The following is an 18,007-nucleotide window of genomic DNA, read 5'->3' on the forward strand; positions in this document are numbered from 1 at the left end:
TCCACCTGATACATTCCATCTCACCCCAATCCACCCACTCCATCCCAATTCAACCCACTCCAGTCCACCACAATCCACCCCACTCCAATCAATCTACCCCACATCAATACAATCCACCACAATCCAGCCCAATCCAACCTACCCCACTCCAATCCAATCCAATCCACCTCAACCCAGTCCACCTCACCCCAATCCAAAATACCATACTCCACCCCAATCCACCCCACTCCAATTCATCACAATGCAGCCCACTCCAATCCAAAGCAATCTGCCCCATTTCAACCTGCCCCACACCAATCTTCCGCACTCCAATCCATAACAATCTTCCCCACCACAATCTGCTTGACTCCAATCCTAAACAATCTGCCCCACTATAGTCCTCCCCAGTCCAGTCCAGTCCACTCCAATCTGCTCCACTCCTATTTGCCACACTCCAATGTGCTCCACTTCAATCCGCCCCTTTCCAGTCCACCCGATCCAATCCACTTCACCTCATTCCACCCACTACATCCCAATTCTGCTGCACTCCAATTCACCCTGATCCAAACCACCTCAACCCAATCCACCCACTCCAACCCAATTCACCCCACTCCAATTCACCACAATACACCCATCTCCACCCCAACTCAACCCACTCCAATCCACTCCAATCCACCACAATCCACCCCACTCCAATCCAAAACAACCTGCCTCACTCCAATATGCCCCAAGTCAATCTGCCCCACTCCAATCTGTCCCCACACCAATCTGCTCTACTCCAATCCAATACAATCTGCCCCACTCCAATCCAAAACAATCTGCCCCACTTCAAAAGAGCCAGACCCCTTCCAAATCAAAACAATCTGCCCCACTCCAATCCAAAACGATCTGCCCCACTCCAATCCAAAACAATCTGCCACACTCCAATCCAAAACAATCTGCCCCACTCCAATCCAAAACAATCCACCACAATCCAATCCAAAACAGTCTGCCCCACTCCAATCCAAATCAATCTGCCCCACTCCAATCCAAAACAATCTGTCCCACACCAAAACAAAACAATTCACCCACTGCAAGATGCCATACTCCAGTTTAATCCACCCACTCCAATCCAATCCACCTCACCCCAATCCAATCCACCCCGCACCACTCCATTCCACCCCAATCCAATCCACACCTCTCCAATCCACCTCAATCCAATCTACCCCACTCCAGTCCACCCACCCCACCCCACTCCAGTCCACCCCATCCCAAACCAATCTAATCCACCCCACTCCAATCCACCCCTCTCAATCCACCCCAATCTAATCCACCTCACCCAATTTCAATCCTTCCCACTCCAATACAATCCACCCTATCCACCCCACCCTACTCAACCCACCCCAATCAACCCACTCTACCCCAATTCAATCTACCCTAATGTACTCCAATCCAATCCACCCCACTACCTCAATCCACTCCAACCCACTCCAATCTATTCTACTCCACTCCACTCTATGCCACTCCACTCTGCGCCACTCCACTCAATGCCACTCCACTCTATGCCACTCTAATCTATGACACTGCACTCTACAACACTCTCTGCCCTTGAACAACTGAATACGACTCCCCTCTCCTCCACTCTACAACACTTTACTCCACCTGCTTCACTCTATAGCACTCTATTCCAACAAATCTGACACTCTGCTCCCCCACCCCACTCTAGAACACATCACACCACTAACTTATACCCAGGCTGCACAGCAGACACACTGGTATACAACATGGCAAAACACTTTGCCAAAGACAATAGCTCTTGTATAGGCCAGACCCATTAGCTTTGCCAATGCTTGTTTTAATGCTGTGGTGGGCTGTAGGGAGCACTGCAGCCCCCCCAACAACAGTACAAAAAGGTAAGTCCCCTGGGTTACTGAATCCACGATCCCAGGAGAGCGTACCATATTTCTTAAAGCACTCTGAGCTGGAGCTGTATACGCTTCAGCTGGAGTCAAGGAACAATGTTTAAAAAAGACTTAAAGACATGTTAATGTTTCTTTGAATGTTTTATTGAAAATATTTTGTGACAATCACTATTATTGAACGCTGCAATGTGAAAACCTATAAACTATACATTTGATCATAGTTATTGGTGACTTTTTGACAAAGCCAATAGGTCTGCTTTATATATGTTGATGTGCTGACCCCTTGATAAAGCTAGTAGGCCCAACATTATTTAATTTTTGTGTCCTGACCCTTTGACAAAGCCAGTTGGCCTGCCTTACTTACACCCTTTATATTGTTACATGACATATTCAAATGTATGCTGCGGTTATGTGGGCATCCAACCCCAGAACGCACATGGCGATGGACATCTTACTTTATGTTAAAAAACAGAAATTCATGATAAAACCAAAGGTTAAAGTGATGTTATAGTTAGAAATTGTAGTGTTACTCACATTTTAATCACTCATGACATGACCTATGACATCATTGATAACATCATTGCAACATTTGAAATGACATCATTGATGACAACACTGTGCATGGCGCAAGTTATAATTACCTTAGGGCACAAGTTATTTCAGATAACTATAATTGGGAATTTCAGTGGTTTTGTTAATTTAATATGTTATGTTTTAACTGACATTTTCATCTAACTATATTGTCCCTTTAATGTTAGTTTTTTTCAGTGTATTTCTGAGGGTTTTTTTAATGTTAAGTTAGATATCATTACAATTCCTAAGTATAACATCACTTTAACCTTTGTTTATTCTGTGAATATATGTATATGTATGTACATATATATAGCTTTCTATCTCTATCTCTCTATTTCTCTCATCATCTCTGCATGTCTGACACACTATTTGTCTTTCTGTCTTTTCTGCTCTCTCTCCCACCCCTGTCTCTTTTGTCTGCATCCCACTCTTTCCATCTTCCTGTATGTCTCTCATGTTCACTCCGATTTTAGCATTTGGATGTAGGACACAATTTTCAACAACGGTACCGAACAACAAGAAAGTTTTCTGCACTTGTAGAGGTTTGTTAAGTTCGTACATTTCTAATGAGGAAAAGCACTACTCGTTTCAGTTGAATACTTTTACTGTCATACATAACATTTTCATGTGTTGGTGCAATGATACATTGGAATAACTAGGTGGAAAATACTGGAATGTAACTTTCAAACTAATGGACTACTTTGCAGGACGTAGCTGGCGGGGTGATCTGATTCCTTACATTCCATCATGATCATTAAATTGCCAAAAAAGTGCTTTCATTGCAGCGCATTGATGTTAGAAGGTGCATTCAGTGCAACGGAGGGCTCAATGATCCACTTAATGAAAATGATTCTTCCCATCTTGCAATGGTAGACAGAACTTTGGCAATCACACAAAATAAGGTTATTACTGTAGCCAGAAGAGATGCTGTGAGCAATGCTGGCATTACACATGGTCACCAATGTACCCTGTAGAGATGGCTAGAGTTTGCTGCTGATCTGGCCCCTGTCCGCCATTCCAAACTATTCTCTTGCCAATCTGCTGGGATTGCCCTGCAACTTGGCTGCTCACAACCTGCTCCCATGCCCTGGCTGGCCTGCTCGCCCTACTCTTCATCCCCCTCTTCGCAGTCTTCTGCAGTGTCTAGTCTCAACCCTGCAGTAGAGGTCAGAAACAGCCTCTGCCTCGTGCAAGGGAGGCATTTATCGGTCCGACTGCAGGCAGGGGGCATATCTCTTTTAATATCCCAATGGCCAGACTGCCATAGTGCGCATGACATGTTCGCACCACTGCCGCCGCCTCCAACTAGCTGTGCTCAAACTTGTGCTGAAACGGGTATGGCTGGAGGAACCATTAAGAGCCCTATCATCTGCCTAGTTAGATACCAGGAGGAGCACAACTTAGGGGTTAGAAACGCGATGGTTCTTACGTGTGTTACTAGAGTAGGCTACATGCTGCAAACCCTTCTGCCAACTTGCCATCTCCACCTCCAGCATATCAGCCTTGTTCGGTACCTGCATTGTCCAGTATTGATCATCTATAGGAGAATCAGCTGTCACTGTCATTGGACAACAAATCCTGCCCTGGTTCTGGGACACCCAGCTGTATAGATCCACAGGGTCAAAACCCACAATACAAGCTTGGTAGGTTAATGCATGTGCTACACAGTAGGATAGTTCAGGGGACTGATGCACCTGATAGAGAAATGTGTGTGCAACATGCAGGTCGCAAGTTTGAAACTTGGCTCAACCTTGCATCCTTTTGAGGTTGAGAACATGGGCATTGTTTAGTGGATTAAATGAAGGAACTAACACTTTGTTTTCAGCAGTAATCACTTGACTCGTGGAACAAATTACTAACTAAAATATGCACATCTAACCAAAGCCACCATCGAGCTCTTTCCTCCAAATTATCCTAAGAATGGAATTAAAATGCTAACGTTAACCAAACCTTCAATGACTGTAAAGATGTTTTTTGTCTGGGATTTGGATATAGACATACTGTGCATGCTCTGTTACAAATTAGGAAAGAGTTTAGAACACAGTTCTTCAAAGAACACTACATGACCTCTAAGTAAACAGCCCACCGGCCCTCTCAGAACCCTACAACCCCTGCCTAGATTCATTCTCTAATTGTATCTCTGTCTTCGACCTTGAATAGCACGTGGGCCTGTGTAAACACAACACGCAAACATACTGTGGCAGTTAATTTAGTTGGGAAAACGTGGTCAATTTCAAGGGAAATAGAATCTTAACACCTTTACAATGCAAAGACATCAGAAGTTATTTTCAAAGATGAATAGTTCAGCAAACCTTGCATGTTAGCAATCTGAGCCCACATCAGGATCACTGGAGTCAATGAAGGTCGGTGACCAATGTGGTTGAAAAGAAGGGCACAATAAATATCCAGCGGGTGAGTCACATACACTCAGCAAAGTGCAAATCGGCCATCGTGTAATGGCCTGGCCCTGAAACACAAGGGTGGAATGTTACAGGAATCTTAGAGACCTGATTTTTGCCTGTCAAATGCAAGACAAGACCAATGATTCCAGCAATGTGAAGGTTGCCTTTTATCAGACTGGAAGTATTGCTCAAGTGTTTTCCCAGCACAAACAAATATGTAAACAGCTTTCTCAGCATCGCTGCCAGGCTTCGATGCGCTCTGTGCTTTCTGAAGTCGGATGTGTTTTTTGCAGAAAAATGTTAAACTTTATTATTGATGTTTTTTACGATTTATCTGTTGGTTGAAATGACTGTAAAACCACGAATGTAGCAAGGACTTATGTTTTCAGACTACTGATAGAAACTTTTTGGCAAACTGCCCATCGAATGACTTATTTATGAGTTTCTATACTTTGTGATTTACAGAAAGTCGACTGTGCGCTTTACAGGTTCCACACTCACAAATAGAAATGTTTACTCAAACAAAAATGAGTGAAATTCATATGCTGCCTGTTTCACATCCTACACGTTATTTGAAAATCGCCACAGAGCCCACTCAGCTTCTAAGTATTAGATGATAAAGAAATTATTTTAAGTGGCTACACTGCAAAGGAAATAGAGTTCTTTGCACACAGGGGGTGACATGCCAGGTCAGTGGAGTTCCCACCGTCACACAGGGAAGAACTGCGCACCACAGGGAGATCCCAGTCTTGTCAATGGGGATCTGTAGGCTGAAAGTGGGTATTCCTGTGCGATGGATGCACTTTTAGCCAGTGCTTAATTTGTAAATACAAAGGTGCCTGTGCCCAAAGACCTCCTCTTAAACATGCGGCTGCTGTAATTAAATGTGTGAACATGGAATACTGAGGCAGCGTAATCCTGAAGCCATCTCGGGCCTCTTCAATCCATATAAAGCCACTCACTGCCCTTTCCGCTCACTCTTGCAGCTTTTTACTTTCTCCGTTTGTGACGTTTTTTCATTTTTTCCTTCATCCGTCTTTCCTATATGTGTCCTCTGCTCGCAGCAAATGTTTGAGGCATAAGAATAAGCCCCGGCCCTCAAATATAAGTGCCGGTGCTCAGCACCGGAAACAACAAGCACAAATTAAGCATTGCTTTTAGCTAATCCTAATGTGGGGAGGGTGGCAATGTTGTTACACCCAACTTGGCATTAACTTTGTTTTTCAGAAACACCCCCCCAAAGCGGAGGTTTGCTGCTGCAAAATAAAAATCAACAAGCATTTGCAATGTAATAGGTCTCGCATTTACTTGAGTTGGAGCTATTGACATTGTAAATGCATAACTGGACTATTTTGCCACATTAATTTGTCAACCCTGCCTTTCTGCCACATAATTCCAGTGGTCCTGCATATAACTAAAGGGCTGGTAGGCCTATTGGAATATTTTTTTAAACAAAGCCCTTAAAACAAAAACTACTCCCAGATGCAAAACATATTTACTTGGCAGTTGGTACAGGCGGCAGTGCCCGCAGGGCAATGAATAAATAATTTTACTCCAAGAATGCGTGCTTACTGGATCACTGTCCCTTTATTACAGTCTGGGGAGTAGAACAAAACGCCCATGATTTTTTAAACGCGTGAGGAGAGTCACCTCACATGATATTAATGATCCTCAGTCAGTTTTGAACTGAAATACTGGTTATAAAATATTGACCAGTGTACAGCATAATCAACTCTGAGCTTTCCTCGAGGTTAGTGTTATAAATACATGCACACACAGCTCAAGTTTCACAGGCTCAAATGTGTGTAGTTATCTAGTCATGTTTCTGCTTTGCATTCGCAGCTTGTATCATGTTATAAAAATAAAACTACAAGTCCCAGAATGAATATGTGTGATGCAAAGAGTGTGTACTAAGCAGATCATAGTGCATATAATGTAAAAATGTCAAAATAACTCTGGCTATTAATGTCCATTTAGGAGAGAAAACTTACTTATGTCTAGTGGAAGTTTAGACTCATTATAAGGAAGAGCAGAGGGTTAATGTTCTTTCTGGAGAGAGAACATACTTTTGTCTGGTGGAAGCTTGGACTCATTATTAGGTAGCGCAGAGAGTTAATGTGCCGGCTGGAAAAAAACACGTGCTAGGCAAATCGCAAAGTTCATATAATGTAAAAATGTCAAAGTAACTCTGGCGATTTATGTTCTTTATGGAGAGAGAACATACGTTTGTCTAGTGAAAGCTTGGAGTTATCATAAGGGAACACACAGGGTTAATATACCTGCTGCAAAGAATGTGTACTAAGCAGATCAGAGTGCACATAATGTAAAAACGATACTGCCGATCAAGTTCACGCTGTGAGTGCCATGGCAGCCAAGAGAATGTACTTTTGTCTTGTGGAAGCTTGGAGTCATCATAACGTAGCGCACAGAGTTAATGTGCCTGCTGCAAATCACGTGCACTAGGCAAATCACAAAGTGCATTTAATGAAAAAATTTCAAAATAACTGACAATTTATGTTTTTTCTGGAGAGAGAATGTACTTTTATCTAGTGGAAACTTGGAGTCATCATAAGGTAGTGCACAGGGTTAATATGCCTGCTGCAAAGAACATGTACCAAGCAGATCAGAGTGCACAATATGTTAAACGATACCACCAATCAAGTTCATGCTCTGGGCGCTGTGAGGGCCACAGCAGCCAAGAGAACATGCTTTTGTCTAGTGGAAGCTTGGAGTCATCATAAGGTAGCACACAGGGTCAATATGCCTTCTGCAAAGAACGTGTACTAAGCAGAATGTTGTGATGTGTCTTTAACTGTGATATACCTAATGGATTCTTAGGTACATCACAGGGAATTACTGCAACCAGGCAATGAGGAGAGTTGAAGAAGAAACGGCAGGCGATGCAAGTCCTGTTGTGGTGGCGGTATTGATGTACATTTAAAACTTCAATAAAATGCTTGTAAACGCTGTTCGTGTCGGATCAAGAAGCTAACATTTGGCATTGAACGGAAACTACACAGATACCAGCTGTATTTTGAAAATACATGGAAACTATGGATCAACGGCCATTTTCCCATCTGTCTCACTAAGACGGTGAGTTTTGTGCATGACTGTAGCCATCCTCTGACATGGGAAAGAGTAATTGTACACTCTTTTTTGCTACAGATCCAATGTATTTCACTGATGTTTTATCGTAGTTATAGCGTGTGCACTGTTTTCATTTAACAGTGTGCGAGCTGTGTATCCTTAGCTACGGCAAACCGAGTTGTGTGTTGCATGTGCACAGATACGTACAGTTCTTAAAATTAACTATTTGCCTCCATTACACATTTTGTGCTGTACTCACCGAATTCATCATTGTACGGCAAGGAGGGACGCTGCTTTCTACACACGCTGTCGGCACACGTTGTCTGACTCATCGGGAAGAGGAAGAGACACGGAGAGGAATAGATACAGGAATAGAAAGAGGACAGGACGCTTCCTTCTGTGTAAGCTGTCTGCACACGCTGTCTGATTGATCGGAAGAGACATGGAGAGGAGTAAATACAGAAATAGAAAGAGGACTACCAAGCACAATCCCAGGGACTAGAAATAGAAAAGGGACTATCTAGTGTAACCCAGCACTAATAGAAACAAGGCTGCATTCATATATTAAAAAGGAAAATAATTAATCAAGCACAGCCACCACAGTAAAATAAGATAGTTGCATCCAAACTACCATTATACAATATTTTCTAGTATTTGAATTGCCAGGTATTGCCCTTACTGTGTCATTTTACTTACCTTGAAATGGCCACAGAGAGCATGTTACCACCTCCACAATTCCTATATGATGCAGGGGATCCAATACCACCTTGGAAGAGATGGAAAAAAATGCTTGACTCTTGCATAATAGCGATAGGTGGAGAAAAATTCTCTCCAGCAAGGAAACAAGGTGTACTTCTATACAATTTGCGAACTGAAGGTTGTAACATTTCTGAAAGTCTTGACAAAATCACTATAGGTACTGCAGAAGGGGAACCACAAGATATTTTTGAAATGTCTATGTTAATGTTGGAAAGACACTTTGGACCAAAAATAAACATAGTTATGGAAAGACACAAATTATTTTCAAGAATTCAAGGGAAAACAGAAAAAGTGGAAAATTATATAGCATCACTTAAGAGCATGGCACGTACATGCGATTTTGGAGACCTCACTGACTCATTGATTACAGACCAATTAGTACGTTGCACCAATAATCCACAAGTTCAGGAAAAACTGCTGGCAAATAATCCAACGTTAAAAGAGGCACTGGACATTGTGGAGGGTATGGAACACACAACAGGTTGGGTTTGAGAAATGCGAGAAAAACCTCTTAAGGCAAGTGTGTCACAAGTGAACACAACTGGTGTAGAAGAAGATGATTATGATATGATCAACCAAGTGGAAATGCTCAGCGTCAAGAATACACAGAGCACAGAGAAAATTAAAGGAAGGACAACAAAAGATTTTAAAGAAAATTTCTAAACTAACTGCTACAGAAGTGGCAACCCAAATCATTTTTTGAGTAGTCCTACCTGTTTTGCTACGAATTTAACATGCAAAGGTTGTGGAAAAAAGGGACACATCATAAAAGTATGCAGGAGTATTAAAGTAATTAATATTGATCTACCAGATATGCATCAACACACTGTATTATGCATATCGCAGGATACAATGAATGAAATTCATAAGGATGACATGGATGTTGGTCGTATAAAAATGCCTGAATGTCAAATTACTATTGATGACAAGGAAGTCACAGTTTTTGCAGACTCAGGATCACCGTATACCTTAGTTGGAGAAAAAAATCGGGAACTTACTTTTGGGAAACAAGGCATAGAATTAAAGGAACCTGATATCAATCCAGGAGGGTATGGAGGGCTCAAAACTGACCTCATTATATATATAACATAATGAAAATTCATTTCAAGGGGCGAGAAACAGTGGGGAAAATAAATGTGGCCAAAAGAGGTGACAACTTGTTAGGTTTGCAACACCAGAAGGATTTGGGTATCATATTAAACCCTAATGCCACTGATCAAGCCATGTTAATAGAAAGTGTAAGTGGTGGAGAGGATGTAATCAAGGAATTCCCAGATGTGTTTATGGATCAACTTGGAGTTCTCAAGAATTTAGAACATAAAGTAATTCTCAAGAATGCAGTCAGTCCTGTTGTTCACGAAGTAAGGAAGATACTGAATCTTATGTTGAACCTTTTGGAGCAGGAGTTAGACAAACTCAAGAACATTGATGTCATTGAGGAAATTGAATCATTGGAATGGTTGGCCCCAGTGGTGTTAGTACCAAAGGATAACGGCACTAAGATGAGGAATTGTGTTGTCTTGAGGGATTTGAAACAACGCATGTGGTTGGATGGCCAACCTTTACCCAACATAGCAGATGCGTTATCCATGCTTAAAGTTGCGAAGATTTTCAGCGTAATGGATCTGTCTGCAGCCTGTCATCAAGTAATGGTACATAAGGACTCCCAACACCTCACATCTTTTGTAACACCTCTGGGGGCATTTAGGTTCAAGAGGTTACCGTTTGGATTAGCATCAGCAGCTGCATGTTTTCAGAGATTAATGAAGAAGGTCCTGGAAGGGATTGAGAATGTGTTGTTTTTGCAGGATGATATCCTCATTTATGGTGACAAAGAAGCAGCTCATGATGTTACTTTAAGGGAAGTACTGGTGAAATTAAGAGATAATGGACTCACAGTAAAAAGAGAAGTGTCAATTTAGAGTAAACACAGTAACATGCTTGGGACATGTCATTTCTGGAGAGGGTATTAAACGCAAGATGAGTCTGACTCAATTCATTGTCAAAGCACCTGCTCCGGTTGATAAAGATGGTGTTCGATCCTGTTTAGGATTAGCAGAATATTATTCTAAGTTTGTTCAAGGTTTTGCAAACAGTTATGAGAGTGTTGATGGGAGCTATGTTGTTATTCATCAATGGAAGTATAAAGAGCAATTTGATAATAAGCATGGTGCTGTTGCTAGGAACTGGAAATTAGGGGAATTGGTATTTGTGAAGAAACCAAGGTGGTCGTTTAAGGGGGAGTCTATGTTCATAGGACCATTTCGTATCAAAGAGCTGAAGAAAAATGTTGGAACTCTGGAAAACGGAGACGTATGGAGCATGTTTAGATTGGCTAAGCGTAATTGGAATCCTAGAGTGATAAAAGCCAACCAACATGATTTTGATTGGGGAATTAGAAGGGAAATTGGTCATAGTCATAAAACCACTACTTCATACAGGGAGGTCCACATGAGAAGTAAGCCGGAATATCTTAAGGACTGTGTGTGATCTTTCTCCTGGTTCCTCTAATGTGTGATTAATTGTGGGAACTGTACTTCTATTGTCCATATAGGGTATAAGGCTAATGCATATAGTAGGTTGTGTTGAATATTTTTTCGATTGTTTTACATTAATAAATGTTTGTACATTTATTTGGGGGGAAGATGTGTTGTGATGTGTCTTTAACTGTGATGTACCTAATGGATTCTTAGGTACATCAACGGGAATGACTGCAACCAGGCAACAAGGAGAGTTGGAGAAGAAACGGCAGGCGATGCAAGTCCTGTTGTGGTGGCTGTATTGATGTACCTTTAAAACTTCAATAAAATACTTGTAAACGCCGTTCGTGTCGGATCAAGAACCTAACACAGGACAGAGTGCATATATTGTAAAAACAATACCGCTAATCAAATTCATACTCTGAGTTCTGTGAGCGCCATGGCAGCCACAAAGCACAGACAAATGAAAAAAAAAGTAGTTCGTCCATGCTTAAGTATATCGGCAATCGTGCAATTATCCCTATAACAGGATCACTGTCCAAGGCGGTAACCAGACCGCCCAAGGCGAGACAAACGTAAAGCATTCACCAATTACATCAAGTGTTTTTTAAAAGGCAAGCCCCCAAACAAATTAAAGTGATGGGTGTGAGGTCAGCGTGGTTAAAAGCCAACAATATTTACAACAGGTCAAAGCGCTTGCGCGCTTAACCTATAAGAGTATCCCCTAATCATAGGGAATTTTTGTACCGCTTTGTGGGTGCCATTGTTAATTTTCCCTGCAGGGCTTAGTGGATATAGACAGGGAAATGCTTGTTGGAGGGCCTGCTGTGAACAGGGCAGACCCATAGAAAACCATATCTAAGGCCGCACAGCCACATGGCTGAACTAAGGACATTGTGTACTGGCAATCATGGGTACAGGACACCAAATAAATAGCAGGCTGGGCAATGGAATTGTTAGAGGCAAGATATTACAATAACAGCACAGGGCGATAAAAACGGGGGTCAAGTGTTTGGGAAGTCTAGTCTAGTCACCACAGGCTGGACATTCCCAGAGAAAAGAGCAATGGAAGAAAGACTTGACCTCTTTGGAAACAGTACTGCTGAGGATAAAGCAGTCCCTTGTAGATGGAGACGGAAACAGGCCATCATAGGAGCCTTGGCCTCTTGACACTTCCGATCCTTGGTCAAGAACACAATGCCCCAGACAGGTTTCTGCCTCTATATCACAAAGTGAGTAGACTGACATGAACCCACGTATTTCACGTATTTATCTATTTCTGATTTTCTATCTGCTACTAAACTGAAAAGGAGTTAGTGAGCTTTAAATGTCACACTACTGGCATACAAGAGTGAGATGCTACAGGATGTCTCAGATTTAATGGTTTACAATCACAGATTCATCTAATGGGAAACTGCTTTCGGTGCCAGTAAAGGATTTCCCAGATTTTATTGTTTTCGAGTGAAAAATGTCTTTGCTTCAAAGTCTCTTCTGTTTTCTGGAGACAGTTAGTAGTGTGATGCCCAGGTGGGTGGTGAATGGTGCCCATGTGCAGAATCATGTAAGTCAAACAGCATCTTTTAAATTTTGTTCTGACATGGATTGGATGCCAATATAGCTCTGTGACCGCCAGGGAGATGTAGTTAAATTGTTCTCTTTGTGGGTATCAGCCGAAGAAATAAAAATGGTCTTCAGTGTCACTCATTCAGGGACCCCTGATAAAATGGCATTGGCATAACCCAGACGCAAAATTACTAGCATTTGAGCTTTCAAGTTTAGCTGGTTGAATGACATAAAGTGCTTAATTTTATGCAAAGAGCATAGGACATAGCACAAGTTTGCATATTGTGCTGTCTTGTTGATAAGTGTTGACATGTATGTTGTGGTTAAATCCGAAGATTGATCAGGTGAGGAAAACGATTAGTGGAAATCATCAAATTCGAGTTTGTTTAGGAGAACAGTGTCTAGAAGAGATAGGAATAAATCATGTTTTTTGGTAATTTAACAAGCTGTAGTTTTTTTATATCTGGTGCTAGATTTTCGTGAGGCATGGCTAGGGAGTGATGATGCTACTGATGCACAGACTCTAGATACAGCTGCGTGCCATCAGCGTGTTGACGGTATAATGACACCAGAGTCTATCAGTGTTTGGCAGAGGGGTTCGAGTAGAGACTGAGACGGGTTCGAGTAGAGACTGAATAATGCTTTTGCTAATATAGAGTTTTGGGACATACCTAGTTCAATGGATGAGATGTGGTTCCCAAATATGTCACCCAGCAGAGAACCAGCTCAAACAGCATTTTCAATTTTATCTTTAGGAACTTTTGCTTTTTGCCATAACAAAAAATACTGTATGAAATTATACCAAACTTGGCATAAATCCAGAATGTTACAAAGAGGAATGCCTTTGCTTTCCTCAGTTTGCAGCAAATTTGTTTAGTAGTTTTGCAGAAATGAGCGTTAAAACAACATGTTGGGCGGGATTTGAAGGGTTAATTACAGAGCTATTTTGACAAATGGAAAGGTGTTTTTTGATTTGCCTATAACTTTAGTGCTGTTTGACAGACTAACATGACATTTATCAGATTTTTAACGTGTTTTGCTTACTGTATCTTTAAAGTTGTTAAAAAAAACACAGTTGGAAGGGGGAACGGGTCACAGTAATAACTGTGGAATCCTTTGACGATTCCACCTGACATCTAGCAGACATTTCACAAGTTTAATCATCTGTGGATATGACAAGTTTCATGCAGACCATCATGGGGTTCAGAGTTAAAAGGGGGTAGTGTGCTTTTTCATGTGCTAATAGGTTTAGAGCTGCATGTAATTTGCTAGGGTGCATTAAATTAAGTTGCATGAACATTGCTTGCCTATTAGCAAAGTATACCCAGTTCAGGAATCATACTTTTTCAGGGGGGGGGGGCATCACTAAGAGATGGGGGTATAAATGAGGGTATAAATATTTGCGAATAATTTTAGCACAATTTTATAGATCATCACAAAAAATGGAACACATATAACATGTTTAACATACTTTTCATTTGTGGATTTTGATGCAGAAATATTAAAGAGGCACAGTTAAAATGTTGGTAAAAATCATTAAGTTGCTCATAAGTTTTGCACCCCACTCAAAATTCATTAGGAACTTAGGGCCATATTTATGAAGGCCCTAGAGCCACCTTGGGCCACATTAGCATATTTTTTTTGTCACTAATGTAGCATTAGGGTGGCAAAAACATTGCGCCATATTTACAAAGTGGCACAAGGCATGCATTGGGTCACTTTGTAAACCCTTGTACCACATTATGTCCTGGGCAGTGCAGGGCCCCCCCGGTGGCCTCCAGCCTGGCTTTCCGCCAACCTTTCCATAGCAGTGGAGCCTCCATGGAAAGGCTGGTGAAAAGTGGAGTTGTGATCAGCACGGCGGTGCCGCCATGGGCATCGCCGTAGCTGACCACAACTGCGACCGCAGCCAACCCATCGGGATCCATGATCCTGGTGGTGGTCTCCTGTTGGCCCAACCTCCAGGCTCGTAATCTTGTGGTTGGACCTCCAGGAGTGCGGCAGTCCGACCGCCATGGCGGGTTTGGCAGCCCTCAGACTGCCAAACTCGTAATCGCCACTAAATCTCATTCAGATACCCCCAGCCATCATTCTCATTGCTCATTACCTTGAGTCCACACCCTGACCACATAAACCATATCCATCCCTTGCAACTTCAGCTAATAGAAGAGGAAGCCACATCTCAATGGCAGGCCTAAACCAGCCTCAAGGGCCATTACAGTATATAAATCTATATACATGGAAATATAACTGGTTAAGCTTACACAGCTAACATGCCAGCACGTAACCAGTTCATCTCTTTGATTAAACTCTCCAGACATCAGAGACCTTCTCCTTAACCCATAACAAGCTTAAGAGATTTACCTGCTTAAGACATTGATCCTGCTACCTTCTGTATGACACCATCATTGTCTCAATACAGAGTATACAGAAAAAAACAGACAAAATAAGCTTATCTTTGACTCAAAAGTCCTGGATACACCAGCACTATACTAGTAAACCTGTTGAATCTTTAAGTGAGAAAGCACCTTTGCAGGTGCCCTCCTCAGTGCATGGTCTGCCAGCAAAAATGCTCACACTAACTTACCAATGATAAAATGTCCACACCACCCAAAGACAAAGCTTTCATAATTCTCTAAATCTGGGCATGATTGACATCCTGGTGGCCAAGTACAACACTTTCCACATAAAAAGAAAAAATAGCAGCAGCAGCAGACGAATGAGCATTATATCACATGACCTGCTTATGTGTAAGTATACTAAAGGTCCAACATTCACGTGTTTTGAGTACCTGTAAATAGTTTTGTACTAACTCAACCACATCCATTGTATCTGCATTTGTTAACTATCCTCTTGAAACAGAAAGCTGATGGGAATCCTATACCTATTTTTACATGCTCTCACCCTATTAAATATGGCTCTCGTTGAAAACTTCAACATATGGTCTGCCTAAGACCTCACACATACAATGCTTAAGCATAAGGCAGTGTGCAAGAGTTTCATCCAGCTCAGCGACAGCCCCGCTTCATAGGCCACACCCTGGACATCATGCTTTAATGGAAGTCTGAGCACCGGATCACTCCTCTATATCTGAGAATACATTGGTCAACTCCGTCATCAATAGAGAGTCAAGGTTCATAACAAAACAGTGGTCTGAATGGATATTACCCTTCCAATCAGGGAACTCTCACTGTCTTCAGACCTCATCAGACAAGTGTAAATGAGGCCAGACATGAGCAGAGCACCATGAGAAACCAAAAGACTTGGAAGGTGAGAGTGATGAGATACTGGTTAGAGTGCTCAAATGTTTTAGTGTAGTGTAGCATATTGGGTTGACTAATTACACATTTCTTAAGCAAGGGGGAGAACGAAATTGGAACCTTAATCCTCAGTTACACATTGTATCCCCATCTACTCTTAATGTTGTTAGGGATATTTCTAATTCCAGGGCTAGACATCATAGGAGCAGAGTATGACTTGCAATATAATACTAATTGAGGTTCTAGAGAATTGCTGGTGACTATTAAGGGAAAAGAATAGGGATTTGCGTTTTACTCCTGTCCTCATAAATAACATTCAGAGATAAATCCATTCCTATGCTCCTTTGAAATTTTGGATGAGGAACAAATATTCAGTGATCCGAAAGCCATTCCCAATCATAAAATATTGATACTAGAAAAGTTTTACATTTGTAACTCCCAAATGTTTTGGAGATTGAAATGTACAAAAATTTAATCTAGGAGTATTAAAAACCCACTCATTCATCTATTCAAACTTCCATTATAGAATTGTGTCTGCAATTTCTAAACGTTGCTTCTGGGCAGCAATGGGAGGAAGAATAGGGAAACTAAAAGGGAAAATTATCTGAATCCGCTGTTGTCAGTGTGTGAGGAAATGGGGATTATTATAAAGTATGGTTGTGCGACCTCACCATATAATAAACTCGCAAACCCGGCTTGGGTCTGTAAAACCTTAGCTCAACCCTCGGTAGCTGTGGTTTTAAGCAGTCAGGCTTAAACAAAGGAACAAGTGTAAAGCATTTAGGAGTACCAAAACAATCAAATGTGAAGAAAATGCAACACAAAAGGCATCCATCACCAATTTATAACAAATGATCCTACTGTTACGAATATGTAGACACCACAATGAACAAAATTCACCAGAGGGTTCCAGAGATACAAATTAGTAAGCAAATCATACATCATTGCTTTTTCACTTAAATCGTAAACAAGCATTGGCTACTACCACAGTTACTTTGAAACTTTGGAAAACTATTGTAAAGTTGTGTTTTGTTACTTAGGCCCACTTTGGGCGACCAACTCCAGCACTGAGCAAGTCACAGGGGCCAATAAGGCTTAACATGACAGTTACCTTGCAATCAAAGCAATCTCAAATCCGTTTCCAGGATATGGCTAACCACAATAGACATCAATGGAGTGTTCCTTATGCAAGGGGTACTGGATGCTGAAGATGCTGAGCATGCTGAGGGTGCTGCTCCAGTTGATGGAAGTCTTCTTGTGCCCCCCCCCTCAGCCCAATAACATGGGGGCACCTTTTGGCACAGAGGTCAATGTTCCTCAAAGTCCAGATGAAGTCCAGCTAAAAACAGTTGCCACTGGTCTAATGGTCTCCTGTCACAGAGAATCTAGAAGTTCCTTTTAACTGAGGCTAGTGTCAGTCTTGAGGGACCAAACTAAACTCCGATGACTTTCACAGGCCCAGCACACTCAGGTGCAACCTTTGAGGCTTAGGACTCAGTCTTCCAGGCTATGCTTCAGAGGTCAGTGGTGTTCAAGCAATTTTGGCTACCAACTCACCAAGACAGCTTCTTCAGCTTTTTGGCCATAAAGCTGTAACAGGAAGTCAGGCAACTGACTCTTGAAGTACAAATCTTCTGTCTGGTTCTTAGGGACGGCTTTCTTCAAGCATGGCACCACATGCCCAGTCCTCTCTTTGATAGTCCAAGGATCAGCAGTTGCAGTCTAGTATTTGGTGCAGCCTCTATTTGTTGGGTCCAGGGAACAACAGGGCAGGGGAACCACTTGTATGCCCAGAACCTGCCCTCAGGGGATGTGGTGACTACTAGTCAATGACAACTTCCTGCAACATGTGGCATCTAGCTATCCCAGAGTGCAATATTCTCCCCACTCCCAATATGACGGAGCCCTTCTCTTGATGTGTGGAGCTTGGTAGCCCACTCTAGATGTGTGGCTACCTGACGGCTACGTGGTCAAGAGAGGGAAAACCCCTCTCTGTCCCTGAC

At 42.0% G+C, this 18,007-nt stretch overlaps 1 long non-coding RNA gene across 1 annotated transcript in view; it reads left to right on the forward strand.

The window, feature by feature from the left end:
* The window catches only part of LOC138274471 (uncharacterized), a 28,192-nt gene extending 16,669 nt beyond the window's left edge, over window positions 1-11,523 (forward strand). Inside the window, exon 3 of the long non-coding RNA XR_011200383.1 lies at window positions 11,395-11,523. This is a non-coding gene — a long non-coding RNA (uncharacterized lncRNA). The remainder of the gene's footprint in view (window positions 1-11,394) is intronic.
* The last annotated feature ends 6,484 nt before the right edge of the window (window positions 11,524-18,007 follow it).

The sequence above is a fragment of the Pleurodeles waltl genome, chromosome 2_2 (genome assembly GCF_031143425.1).
Source record: "Pleurodeles waltl isolate 20211129_DDA chromosome 2_2, aPleWal1.hap1.20221129, whole genome shotgun sequence".
Lineage (NCBI taxonomy): Eukaryota > Metazoa > Chordata > Amphibia > Caudata > Salamandridae > Pleurodeles > Pleurodeles waltl.